Source organism: Setaria viridis, chromosome 8, assembly GCF_005286985.2.
Source record: "Setaria viridis chromosome 8, Setaria_viridis_v4.0, whole genome shotgun sequence".
Taxonomy (NCBI): domain Eukaryota; kingdom Viridiplantae; phylum Streptophyta; class Magnoliopsida; order Poales; family Poaceae; genus Setaria; species Setaria viridis.
In genome coordinates this window covers 15,679,569-15,693,343 of record NC_048270.2, presented here as the reverse complement: position 1 = coordinate 15,693,343, position 13,775 = coordinate 15,679,569, and positions in this window count along the sequence as shown.

Below are 13,775 nucleotides of genomic sequence, written 5' to 3'. Positions count from 1 at the left end.
AATTTTTAGGGTTCAGGGCTGATTTGAGCTGTAGATTTGGGAAGCGTCGGAGGTGAATTGGACCAATGTCCAATTAACAAAGTTGTTATATGAACTTAGTTCTCCAACTTCTATAAAGGGATTTTCAGATGTTGTGTTCAACTTTCCAAAGATAAACCTGCCCTAAGGCGCCAGATCGGGCTGGTTTTCCAGACTTAGCCGAAATTGCTAAAGGAGGCTAAGGTGACCAAACTAGGGATCTTTTACCTAGATTCTGAAGGTTTTCAGGGTAGATTCCAAACTTGCTCCTTAAAGAAAGGTTGTTAGGAAAGTTGAGTTCTCCCACTCTTAGTTGGACAGATCTTTAAGTTCTTAAGCAAGAATTGAAGTTACGGTTTGGAACCTTGTGAGGGCAAAAAGGGTACTTTTACTTGCTTGAATGCTGCCAAAGCACTTCTTTAAGCTCTAGTGACTTATCTCAAGATTAAAACACCATTTAATTAATCTAGGTCGTTACAGCCTACCCCCCTTAAAAAGAATCTCGTCCCGAGATTCGAGTGCTAGGACAACTAGTGTGGGTTTGTGTGTGTCTTACCTCCTTGGCTGAAAAGAAAACCGCGGAAGTGTTTATTCAGATATTCCTCTATTTCCCATGTTGCTTCATCTTCCGTGTGGTTACTGTTGGAGGTATGCCCTAGAGGCAATCATAGAGATGATGATATTCCATTTGTATCCATGATTTATATTGTGTTCCTTGAATATCCATTAAAGGCTACTTGAATTGATTTAAAATTATGTGAATTGTGTGTGAAACTCTTTACTTGTATGGTTATTCTAAAGTTGTCCCTAGTCGGAGTTCATGTGAGGACACACATGAATATTAGACTAGCACATGTATTAGTTGATGACTATGTTTCACAAGTCATGGACATGGAGATGTTGAACTAATAATGTGGGCACATGTGGAGACATGTGCTAGGACTGACCCAACACGAGAAGTAGTTCTCTCTTTAAACAACATATACTCTTTGTCCTTAGACCTGAGATTGTCGCATGTATTCAAGATGTGGATCGACCTACTTAGGGGCTATCAAACGCTACGCCGTAACAGGGTAGTTATAAATTTGGCTTGGAAGATGGAGTTTCGGGCCTCTAAAGTTTGGAACGTTAGGACGCTTAACTCTGTTTTGCAGGATATATGTATCTTGTGATCAGTATGGCCCCTTTGTGTATATGATGCATGTGTGTAACTCATTCGTGACCTGCGTGTCGCGCGTACAGCAACACAGCAGGAGCCATATGTGTTGTCACTTTAATGTATTTAATGGTCTGCGTACCAATCTGTGATGATCCAAGCAACTATGTAATCTTCATTACTAGCTTCTTTACTAGCTATTAGGCGTAATAGCATGTTCTAGTTCTTGGAGGACTCATCACCAGGAGGATGGCGCACATGGAACATGGAGATGGAGATCACCATGGTGAACAGGTTCTATGAAGATGGAGATCACCATAAGAAAACAGGCCATACTGTGTCACAACTGTGTGAATACTATTCTGTTTATGTTTTACTTTCTCCATGCTGTGATGTTAGAAGTAGAACGATCCCTCACAAAGTTTAAGTTCGTATGCCCTCCCAACTAAAACTTGCACCGTCCCATATCTTGTACAATTAGTGGTGGGTCTATGAAATTAGGGTGCCACTAGTTTTCCTTAATTAGACGGGTTTGTGTCGGACACTTACACGCATAAGGGGTGGTTTGCTTAACAAGGTTATCTTAACGGTTAAGGACCTTGGGGCATAAAGGTTGGGCGCTGAGACATGGAGATGTCACCCAACAACAGGAGTCATATGTGATATGATTAGCAAAAGTTGCTTACCGATCTACCTTGTTTGCTAGCGGTGATGCTAAAGCTCACTAGTAGACTCGTTAGTTGTGGATCCTAAATCACTAAGTATCAATAGAGGGATATTGATTTTAGTGGGAGTAGATTCTGTTAAAATAGTTTAATGTGATTTGCTCTATCATGGATACGTTTGTCTTAGTGTATTTTGCATTACTTTTGTTGTACATTAAATGACACCTAGCAGCACTACACCGTTTGCTTTGCGTTCGGTCCTTGAGAAGGACAAGTTGAATGGAACAAATTACTCAGATTGGATCCGTAACCTGAGAATTATTCTCAGGGCTGAGAAAAAGGAAGATGTTCTAGACAACCCACTACCAGAAGAACCTGCTGATGATGCACCCACTGCTGCTAATAATACTTACAAGAAAGCATGTGATGCTAACCTTGAAGTAAGCTGCCTTATGCTTGCTTGCATGGAACCCGAGCTGCAGATGCAGTTCGAAATAAACCATGAGGCGCACGATATGATCGTGGCGCTTAGAGACATGTTCCAAACACAAGCCAGGACTGAAAGGTTCAATGTGTCTAAGGCCTTTGTGGAGAGCAAGCTAGCAGAAGGCGCAGCAGTAGGACCACACGTAATCAAGATGGTTGGTTACACTCAACGGTTGGAGAAGCTAGGCTTCCCACTAGGCCAAGAGTTGGCCACTGATTTCATTCTTTCGTCTCTTCCGCCTAGCTATGGGAACTTCATCTCAAACTACCATATGCATGGGACGGAGAAGGGTCTGAATGAGCTGTGTGGCATGCTTAAAACAGCAGAGGCTGACATCAAGAAAAGTGCTAGTACCAGCCATGTGATGGCTATACAGAACAAGCCTAGCTTTAAGAAGAAGGACAATTCTTGGAAGAAGAAGGGCAAGGCTAGAACGTCCAAGCAAAACCCAACGCCCAAGGTTAAAGCTGGACCTGGACCTGCTCCAGACAAAGAGTGCTTTTACTGTCATGAACTTGGTCACTGGAAGAGAAACTGCAAGCAGTACCTAGCTTCGTTGAAGAATGGCGGAAGTAAGAGTACTTCTACCTCAGGTACGCTTGTTGTTAATGTTATAGACAACATTTTTCTCGCTGATACAATTATTAATTCTTGGGTATTTGATACCGGATCGGTTGCTCATATTTGCAATTCGATGCAGGGAATGATAAGAAGTAGAAGCGTGGAAAGAGGAGAAGTTGATTTCCTCGTGGGCAATAATGCAAGAGCTGCTGCGTTGACCGTCGGGACGATGCAACTCCACCTCCCATCAGGATTTATTATGGAGTTGAATAATTGTTATTCATTTGCGAGTGAAAACAATGGTTGTGTGATCTCTAAGAATGATATGTTTATGGCTTTTGCACCCATTGTGAATGGATTATTTGTTTTAAATCTTGATGGTTCACCTGTCTGTAACGTAAGTGCTAAAAGGCCTCGGCCTAATGATTTGAGTCCTACCTACTTGTGGCATTGTCGTTTGGGTCATATAAGTGAAAAGCGCATGAAGAAGCTCCATTCTGATGGACTTCTAACTTTGTTTGATTTTGAATCATACGAGACATGTGAGGCTTGCTTGCTAGGCAAGATGACCAAGACGCCTTTCGCAGGATTTCCTGAGAGAGTAGTAGACTTGTTGGAACTCGTACATAGCGATGTATACGGACCAATGAGCACGATGGCTAGAGGAGGATTCCAATAGTTCATAACTTTCACTGATGATTTTAGTAGATATGACTATGTCTACTTGATGAGGCACAAGTCTGAAACCTTTGAAAAGTTCAAGGAATTTCAGAATGAAGTTGAAAATCAGCGTGGCAAGAAAATTAAGGACTTACGATCTGATCGTGGAGGCGAGTATTTGAGCCACGAGTTTAGCAATCATCTAAAGAGTTGCAGAATTGTTCCACAACTTACGCCGCCTGGAACACCTCAGAGAAACGGTGTATCTGAGCGACGTAATTGAACTTTGTTAGACATGGTTCGATCAATGATGAGCCAGTCGGACCTACCGTTGTCATTTTGGGGATACGCTCTAGAAACAGCAGCTGTCACACTTAATAGGGTACCATCTAAATCCGTAGTTAAGACACCATATGAGATGTGAACTGGAAAGGTTCCCAGTTTGTCTTTTCTAAAGATTTGGGGATGTGAAGTGTTTGTCAAGCGACTTCAGTCGGACAAGATCACACCCAAGTCGGATAAGTGCATTTTCGTGGGATATCCAAACGAAACTTTGGGATATTATTTCTACAACCGGTCAGAGGGCAAAGTGTTTGTCGCTCGGAACAGGGTTTTCTTAGAGAAAGAGTTTCTCAAAGGAGAAAAGAGTGGAAAGACAGTGCATCTTGAAGAAGTTCAAGATGAGCCAATCGGGCAAGAATCAATGAGGGATGCTAACGTAGCAGAACAAGTTGAGATACTCACGGCAAGAGAAGCACCGCCACAACCACGAAGGTCGGCAAGGCTCCGCGAAATGCGGGAAATATTATTGTTAGACAATGATGAGCTTGCGACATATGCAGAAGCAATGATGGACCCAGACTCCAAAAAATGGCAGAGTGCCATGCAATCCGAAATAGAGTCCATGGGAGACAATCAAGTTTGGAACTTGGTTGACCCGCCTGATGGTGTTAAAGCCATAGAGTGTAAGTGGATCTATAAGAAGAAAAAGGACATGGATGGAAATGTTCACATCTATAAAGCATGACTTGTCGGAAAAGGTTTTCGACAAGTTCAAGGAGTTGACTACGACGAGACCTTCTCGCCCGTAGTGATGCTTAAGTCCATTCGGATTATTCTAGCTATAGCTGCATATTTCGATTATGAGATATGGCAGATGGATGTCAAGACAACTTTCCTGAATGGAAACCTAGCTGAGGACGTGTATATGATACAGCCCGAGGGTTTTGTCGATCCGAAAAATGCTGGAAAGATATGCAAGCTTCAGAGATCCATTTATGGATTGAAGCAAGCATCTAGGAGTTGGAACATTCGTTTTGATGAAGTGGTCAAAGGGTTTGACTTCACCAAGAACGAAAAAGAGTATTGTGTTTACAAGAAGGTTAGTGGGAGCTCTGTAGTATTTCTAATCTTATATGTGGATGACATATTGCTGATTGGAAATAACATTCCTATGCTTGAGTCCGTAAAGACTTCACTGAAAAATAGTTTTTCGATGAAGGACTTAGGGGAAGCGGCATATATTCTGGGCATTAAGATCTATAGAGATAGATCGAGAAGGCTTATAGGATTAAGCCAAGATACTTACATTGACAAAGTGTTGAAGCGATTCAGCATGGAAGAGGCAAAGAAAGGGTTCTTGCCTATGTCACATGGCATACATCTCAGCAAGGCTCAGTGTCCTTCGGCTGCTGATGAGCGGGATCGCATGAGTAGAGTGCCATATGCCTCAGCTATTGGATCTATCATATATGCAATGATAAGTACTCGCCCAGATGTTTCATATGCGCTAAGTATGACAAGCAGACACCAGTCTGATCCAAGTGAGAGTCACTGGACAGCGGTGAAAAACATTCTTAAGTACTTGAGAAGGACTAAAGATATGTTCCTCGTCTATGGAGGTGCGGAGGAGCTCGTTGTAACAGGTTACACCGATGCTAGTTTCCAAACCGACAGAGATGATTCAAAGTCACAATCAGGATTTGTGTTCACGCTAAATGGTGGTGCTGTTAGTTGGAAGAGTTCCAAGCAGGAGACGGTGGCCGATTCTATGACAGAAGCCGAGTACATCGCGGCTTCGGAAGCCGCGAAGGAGGGTGTTTGGATAAGGAATTTCCTCATTGAGCTTGGTGTGTTCCCGAATGCGTCCAGCCCATTGAATCTCTACTGTGATAACAATGGGGCAATTGCGCAAGCAAAGGAGCTAAGGAACCACCAGAAGAACAAACACGTAATGCGGCGATTTCATCTCATTAGAGACTTCGTTAACCGGGGTGAGATCAAGATATGCAAAATACACACGGATCTGAACATTTCTGATCCGTTGACAAAACCACTCCCGCAGGCTAAGCATGATGCGCATGTAAGAGCTATGGGTATTAGGTACCTTCTAGATTGACTCTAGTGCAAGTGGGAGACTGTTGGAGGTATGCCCTAGAGGCAATCATAGAGATGATGATATTCTATTTGTATCCATGATTTATATTGTGTTCCTTGAATATCCATTAAAGGCTACTTGAATTGATTTGCAATTATGTGAATTGTGTGTGAAACTCTTTACTTGTATGGTTATTCTAAAGTTGTCCCTAGTCGGAGTTCATGTGAGGACACACATGAATATTAGACTAGCACATGTATTAGTTGATGACTATGTTTCACAAGTCATGGACATGGAGATGTTGAACTAATAATGTGGGCACATGTGGAGACATGTGCTAGGACTGACCCAACACGAGAAGTAGTTCTCTCTTTAAACAACATATACTCTTTGTCCTTAGACCTGAGATTGTCGCATGTATTCAAGATGTGGATCGACCTACTTAGGGGCTATCAAACGCTACGCCGTAACAGGGTAGTTATAAAGGTAGCTTTCGGGTTTGTCAAGAAGCATGCTGAGACATGGTCAATCAAGATGGGATTTGCCCCTCTTTGATTGCGAGTGATATCTCTGGGCCCCTCGAGTGATCGGATCCGAAAATGCATGGTCATGCTAAGTACGATTAAGAGTTGACCTACAAAGGGATTCTGAATCACAGGATCGAGAAAGAGCGGTCAGCTTGAAGCTAGACCAAATATCGTGAGGCAAAGGGAATAGAATGTATATAATGTTGTGATGGTTCGTCTGATATGATCTTCGTGTGCGTATAGGAGTTGGCACGTCTTGCTAGAGGCCGCTACCGACTATTGGGCCGAGTAGGAGTACTCGGGCCATGTCTATACGTATCCGAACCCATAGGATCACACACTTAAGGGGCTGGAAGCCCAATTCGGATATGATCTGAATTGGATTAGGTTTAGAAGTACTAATGGGCCTCGGACCCAGAGGCCCGTTAGGAACCTCTATAAATAGAGGGGTGGGGGCGCCCTAGGGTTTACATATTTTTGGCGAAACTCATCTGCCGCGCCTCCCACGCCCTCGCCTGTTGCAACTCACGGATCTAGTAGTCTGGCTTGCGACGCTTCCTCCCTACACGTGTGGATACCTTGGAGGTGTTGCGCCTGCAGCACTTGGACGAGCCGCCGACGAGCCACGACGAGCCGACGACGAGCCTTGTTGAGCCACGACGAGCCGACGACGAGCCGCGACACGAGGGAGATCTTGCTGCACGTGGACAAGCTGCTGAGGAGCTGCTGGACGTCGACGTGATTGACTACGTACGACTACGTTGATTGACTTCGGTGCATCGACACGAATCTACATCTTCCGCACCAGTAGTGCGTCGAGTGGTAATCCCGTGATCCTTATATGGCAGTTTTCCGGGTTTACGCGGTAGAAAATTTTGATTTGCGCTAATGTAGCCTACCTCGTATCCCAACAGTTACTCCACTGAATTTTATACATCTTCACAACTTGTCGTCGGGTGTACCTTTCCTTATGATCGAGGACTTTAGTAGGATACTCCGCATAGGATAAATCTGGTTCAAATTCAAGGTGTTCTTGCTCCAAGACTTCAGTCGGGAATCGGACACACTTCTTCAGTTGGGAGACATGGAAGACGTCGTGAATAGCTGAGAGATGTTCGGGTAGTTGGATCCGGTATGCAACATATCCGCATATCTCCACAATCTCATAGGGGCCAATGTAACGGGGAGCCAATTTCCCTTTTACTCCAAACTATTGTACACCTTTAGTCGGGGAGACTCGGAGGTATGCATGATGACCAATATCAAACTACAAGGGTCTCCTCCTTTTGTCGGAGTAACTTTTCTGCCATGACTGAGCGGCCTTTAGATATGACTGAATCATTCTTACTTGTTCTTTGGCTTCAGTCACTAGATCGGGTCCGTAGATTCTTCTCTCCCCAGTTTGCGACCAACTCAAAGGTGTTCGACACCTTCGGCCGTACAAGGCTTCAAACTTTGCCATTTTCAAGCTTGACCGGCAGCGGTTACCATTCGTAGGGTGCGGCGGCATTCGGATGGGCTGTGGCGCCTGCGGCTGGAAACCAGGGAAACGAGGTGCTGTCGGTGGTGGAGGGTGAGCAACCCAACTCCTAGGTTGCGCGGGCCTGCGAGGTGCTGGAGGGGGAACCATTCTGAACTTCCGAGTAGGCTGGCTCGGTGGTGCCATAGGAGCTTTCCGTTTCAGGTCGGCCTTGAGGGCCTTCATGCAATCCTCTTGGGAGATGGCTAGATTTACCAGCTCATTGTAGGTATCCACCTTGATAGGGTTCAACCTTTCCTTGAGCTCAATACTTAAGCCCCTGCGGAACCTATCCCGCTTCTTCTCAAGTGTATCCGCATGATAGCCGGCATATCGGCATAGGTCATTGAAGGCCTGCGCGTACTGCAGAACGTCGCAGTTTCCCTGGGTGAGAGCCAGGAACTCATTGAGCTTACACTCCAGTAGGCCTTCTTGGATATGATGGCCCCTGAAGGTGGTCTTGAACTCATCCCAGCCGACAACATGATCGGCCGGCAGCATAGCATGATAGTGGTCCCACCATAGATCAGCAGAACCACACAGCTGCTGTGCTATGAACCGGGCCTTATTCTGGTCGGGGCATGGGGCGGTGAGGAGCTCAAACTTGGATTCAATCGTACGAATCCATGCATCAGCATCCAGCGGGTCCTCTCACTTGTGGAAGGTTGGGGGCTGCGTGCCCAGGAAATCCTCATACCGGGCGACCTGGGGGTGCGGGGGACCTCGTCCACCCTGCGGGGGCTGCTGCTGCTGGTGTTGTTGTTGCCCCTGGACCAAGTGTCGTAGGAGTTCGGTTTGGGCAGCCAGGACGTCCGCGAGCGATGGTGGAAGGGGCGGTGGTGGTGGGGGTGCCTGGTTATCCCCACTGCCACTCGGGGCCGATCCGGAGCAAGTAAGGCGCACCATCTACAAGAGTATACTTTTCCATTAGCCACATAATCCGAGGCTCACTCAATCATAATGACAAAGGTTATGTGCGGAATTATAAGCATCCATCTTGCCAATAGTGAGAAGGATAGTAGTATTATCCCTTTATCGAGTAGGTGCATATCCCTTCCTTGCTATGCACATGATTTCTCTTCTTTTCCAATTCAGTTAGCACTCAGATTGCTCTCAGCCTTTTCCACTTTATTCTTGCCAACCGAAAGGGAGAGTAGCGTGATCGATTTGCAGGACGAGTGGCTGTTTTTCAGCAACTGGTCAGCGGAAAACTAGCTCTAACCCGAGTTTGACAGATCCAAAAGAGCTGAAATTTTATGGGCTGTTAAAACACAAGTTTCCGCACAACTTTGATATTCAAGGCGCGTCTAAGAAGTGGGGGTGAAAGTGGCGTGAAAACAGGAACTGAATCTGCCAGGATAAACCACACCAAGATCATTTCATGACAAGTTTCTTAACACAGGAAGACTACTCAACTCAAGGCTAACCTATTACATCACCATCCAAAAATATAGGTTGCCGAGGAGTACAACAAAAGACCAACTTACTACAACCACAAACTAAAAGTCATCTAGGTTGCCCACGGAGGAAACACTGTGCATCGGAGAAGGGGCGTCACCAACTCGGGGTGGAGACTGAACCACCTCAAAGTCCATGCTCGAGACTCCCTCTATCTCCTCGGGGTCTTCCTCCTCCTCCATGGGGTCATTCTCCCCCTGCTGCTCTTGCACATGGATGGCATTGAGCTCGGCGTGGTGCTCATCCAAGTGCGCATTAGCAAAAGCGAGCTCCATCTCAACCTTTAGCTTTTCCTCTGCAAGCAGTACCATATCACGCTCCATGTCGGTCACCTCCTCTTCTAGCTCGGTAATCTGGGTCTCCATGTCGGAAATCCGTATACCCCTCTGGATGAGCTGATACGACTGTTCCACCAAATCTCTCTTGGTGGTACTGAGATGCTCCTGGGTGTCCACAAGTATCCGAGCCAAGACAGCCATAGCTCTCCCCTGGAGCTCAACCAGTCGGTACAACGCAGTCATGTACCACGTCGTGGTGGAGATGGTGACCAGCGGGTGTGAGCTGACCAACGCCTCCATGTTGTTCACCCGATCAAGCCAAGCTGTGTCCAGCCTATCCCTGGCGGGGAACAAACCAATAGGATCCAAAAGAACCTCAAAAGGGTGTAGCCGGCAAAGCTGGGCGAGAGCCTGCAAGGCAGTGGACTCCCAAGTGTCCTCGATGGTATGACCGTGGGTCAAAACCTCAAGCTGAGGCCACTCAGGCTGCACTGGGGGTGGAGGTACGACCACACGTACGCTGCATCGCTATACTCCGTGCTCCTGGTACTCGCGTCCCGCATAAAGAGGCGGCGACTGGTACCCAAACCACCTCAAGGTGTCCCATAGGATAGCGGGAAAACCCTCAAAGTGCAAACACGTAGAGTGGGAGGTGCCATCCGTGCCACAAATCACGTGCCCAGGAGCAGCGATCTGGAACCAAGGATCGATAAAAGAAACGTGAGATTAAAACTCGGGATGAAAAACAGATTCCGGTAGGCTAGAGAAAAGCTTATAACTCAACAAGAACTCATTCGAAATTCCCAAATTTTACCAACATTCCCTTCTAATAGTTGGCAACAAGTTTGGTATCCAAAAGTGGAGTGAAAACAGATCCTATCAGGGTGATACACTCAGATCTTTCACAGGTGGTACATGCTGAAAAGGCAGCTAGAAAATCCTTAACGCGAAGAAGAGCTTAAACACAAGGGCAAGGTTGATTTAAGGGTTAGGCTTCACGGATTTTAGTTTATGATGCATGCACGACTTACCTCGTCCTCTCAACCAAAACAATTGCCAAAAAGTTTTGGACTTATGGGGTCAGTGCTGGTGGCAAGGCAACAATTACGTCACCCCTATAGTAACTAGTCAAGTTTCTAACATCATTTTCCTACGTGAGCCTAGTTAGTGTACTTGCAGAAAAACACAACCACATGAACCTTTCATGCCAGCACTCACGAAAGCGTCCCCATTCATTACTGTTCACTATAGAAATGGCACCCATGCATTTAACTCTACATGGACAGTGCAACAGCCGTGGAAATAGGCCCCTTTGAATAGGACCATATAACCCTTCGCATTCTCGTGATGCAGAATCATGCACACGTATCATAAATGTGGGCGAACAACCGTGATGATAGGCTTGTTGGAATCAAACCATACCACCCTTCGCATGAGCCATCATATGGAACCTTGCGCACGTATAATAAACGTGGGCAAAAACAACCGCGATGATAGGTTCTTTTCAATAGAACTTCCTATCAACCCTTGCATACTCATGATGCGGAACTCGGCGTACGTATGACACATGTGGGCGAAGTGCTAGAAGTTAGAAAAATAACCAATAGCTAATAGCCACCTTAGATAACCCAAAATTCCCCTAGGACCTCTCGCACTAAGTTCATCCTTAACGATCGTACGAGAATTTTCAAATACATTTCTTGCAAGTTTTATTTAGAAAAAGGTGTTTAGGATCGATTGTTTTCTCTGTCCTACTAACCTGCTCTGGTACCAGCTGTGGCGGAACCGCCCAAATTAACCTGGCTAAAGCACCATTAAGTCGCCTAACTCGCGATCACGTGTTTTAATCAAGTTAACCCAGCAGTCCATCGGATTTCATCCAATAAACCACTCAACAGGACCGAGAAAGCATAGCTCACGCGAAGGTGAGTGGTTCTAGAGAACACAATAGATCATTCAAATTAAACAAGTGCAATAATTTATTACAACATCAGGTTTGAAATTCACACATAGTTTGCAGAGTTCTTGAGCAGCGGAAATAAACAAACGAAAGCTAGCGCCAATGTCGGATGTCACGACGAGGCCAATCATGACATCAATGGTCCCTGTCCTCGCCGTCCGAGGAGGGATCCCACTCGACCGTCCACCCAGGAGGAAGCTGAGGAGGCCAAGTGCCACTTGTAGCAAACTCGGAGACGTCAACATCACCTGAAAAGATGTGCCACAAGCAAGGCTGAGCAACTATGCTCAACAAGACTTAACCGACCGGTGGTACTACTCCACCAACTTCTAGACATGCAAGGCTTTTTGGCTGAGGGGTTTGTTTTTGCCAAAACCAACTACTGTAGGTCCTTACTTTCCATATTTTAGCCACAGGTTCTATGTTCATTTACCAATCTAAGTTAGCCACTATACTAACCAAGCAAAAGTTTCCAAGCAATTTATGACAAGCATTAATATTAACATCACCATCAAGTTCCATTCTTACTCAGTGTAGCATAGCGATCAAGTAGTCCCAAACCGTGAGAGGCAGATGAATCAATTCAAATTTCTTAACCATGCATAGTGAACCTAATCTCACAATATCCGCGCACCACGAAGGGTCGCTTCACTTGTCAGCCATCCCCATCAATTCCCAGACCCGTGTCGGGCCCACTTCCCTTGGTACAAGGCTCCATAAACCCGGCCTCTGCCGTTCTATGACCGTACTTGTCACCACATGCGGCCGCAAGGGAACTTCATTCCAGAGACAGTGGATCGAACCGCTCACACCCGGGTTCAATTAGGTACTAGGCTTCCCCATCCCATACTAGGTATGAGATTAGTACTTTCAACACTTGATCACGAACACCATCACCTTTCGACCTTAGTCGAATTTCAAGTAGACAGACGGGACAATCCACCGACCACCAAAATAGTTCACTGAACCCTGCCCCGTCCATCGTCCTTATAGTAGTAACAAAAAGGAGAGCAAACAACTCCTATACTCGCGAGTGACAGGAAATCACTCGACTTTTACCGAGTCCTATTTAAGCAATGCAACTACTCGGCCTATCATACTAGTGTTCAGATCAAAGGGAAACTAATACATGCATCTACGGTTTCAAGCAGTTCCTAAAAGCATAAATGCACAATCAAACAACCAACTATATTGCAAGTAGTTAAAGATAGGAATTTATGCTCCGGGGCTTGCCTTCAAGCGGGACGGTAGTGAACTGGTCCTCGGCGGGCTCGACTCCTGCAGGCAGCTCCTCAGCTACGACTTCATCTTCTGGCATCGGGTGAAGCTTGTATGTTCCGTCAGTGAGGTTCAGCTCTACACGAATGCAATGCAAGGATAAGCCACTTAGATGGTGATTTCAACAGTATTTGCAAGGATTTAAACTCAAAACTGTAGCAACACTACAGGAAAAGGTGTGAAATCTACTTTATTGGATTCTACTCAGAACGAGGATTCCAACCAAAGTGATTTCACATTTTTCTGATTTTTTTCGATTTAAGATGTAATTTCCAAGTTTCTAGCGATTTAAAACGATTTAAAAGAGTCGGATTGGGGGAAAACTTATGATCTAACCCTTAGACTTAAGGAATAACTATACCAGGACCCTCAGATTTGACACAGAGAAGTCCCTGGAATTTCACATAGATACCCTCGATCAAAAGAAAAGACACAACTGAGCCCTCGGGCGAGGCGGACAGCACTCGAGCAAGGCGGACCAGGCCTAATCGCTTTCACGGACGATTCAGTATCGAGAAGAGCTAGAAAGGAGTCGGCAGCTCACCTCCGGTCATACTGACAAGGTCTTGGGGTCGGGAAGAAACAAGCTGAGGCGAAACAAGGAAAAATGGCGGCTCCGGTCAGCGTCGCGGAAATTGACGGCAGCAATCCGGCGAGACATGGGCCTTAAAGGCTCCTTGAGCAAGTCGGCGAGCTCTTCGAATGGGTCGGTGACCTCCAGGCGACCAAGGCGAACCTGACGGTGAAGGAGTCGCTACGCGGGGCTGGCCGAAGTGGCAGCTCCAAGCGCGGCGGTGAGTGCGGTGGAGAAAAATAGAGTAGGCAGTGCGG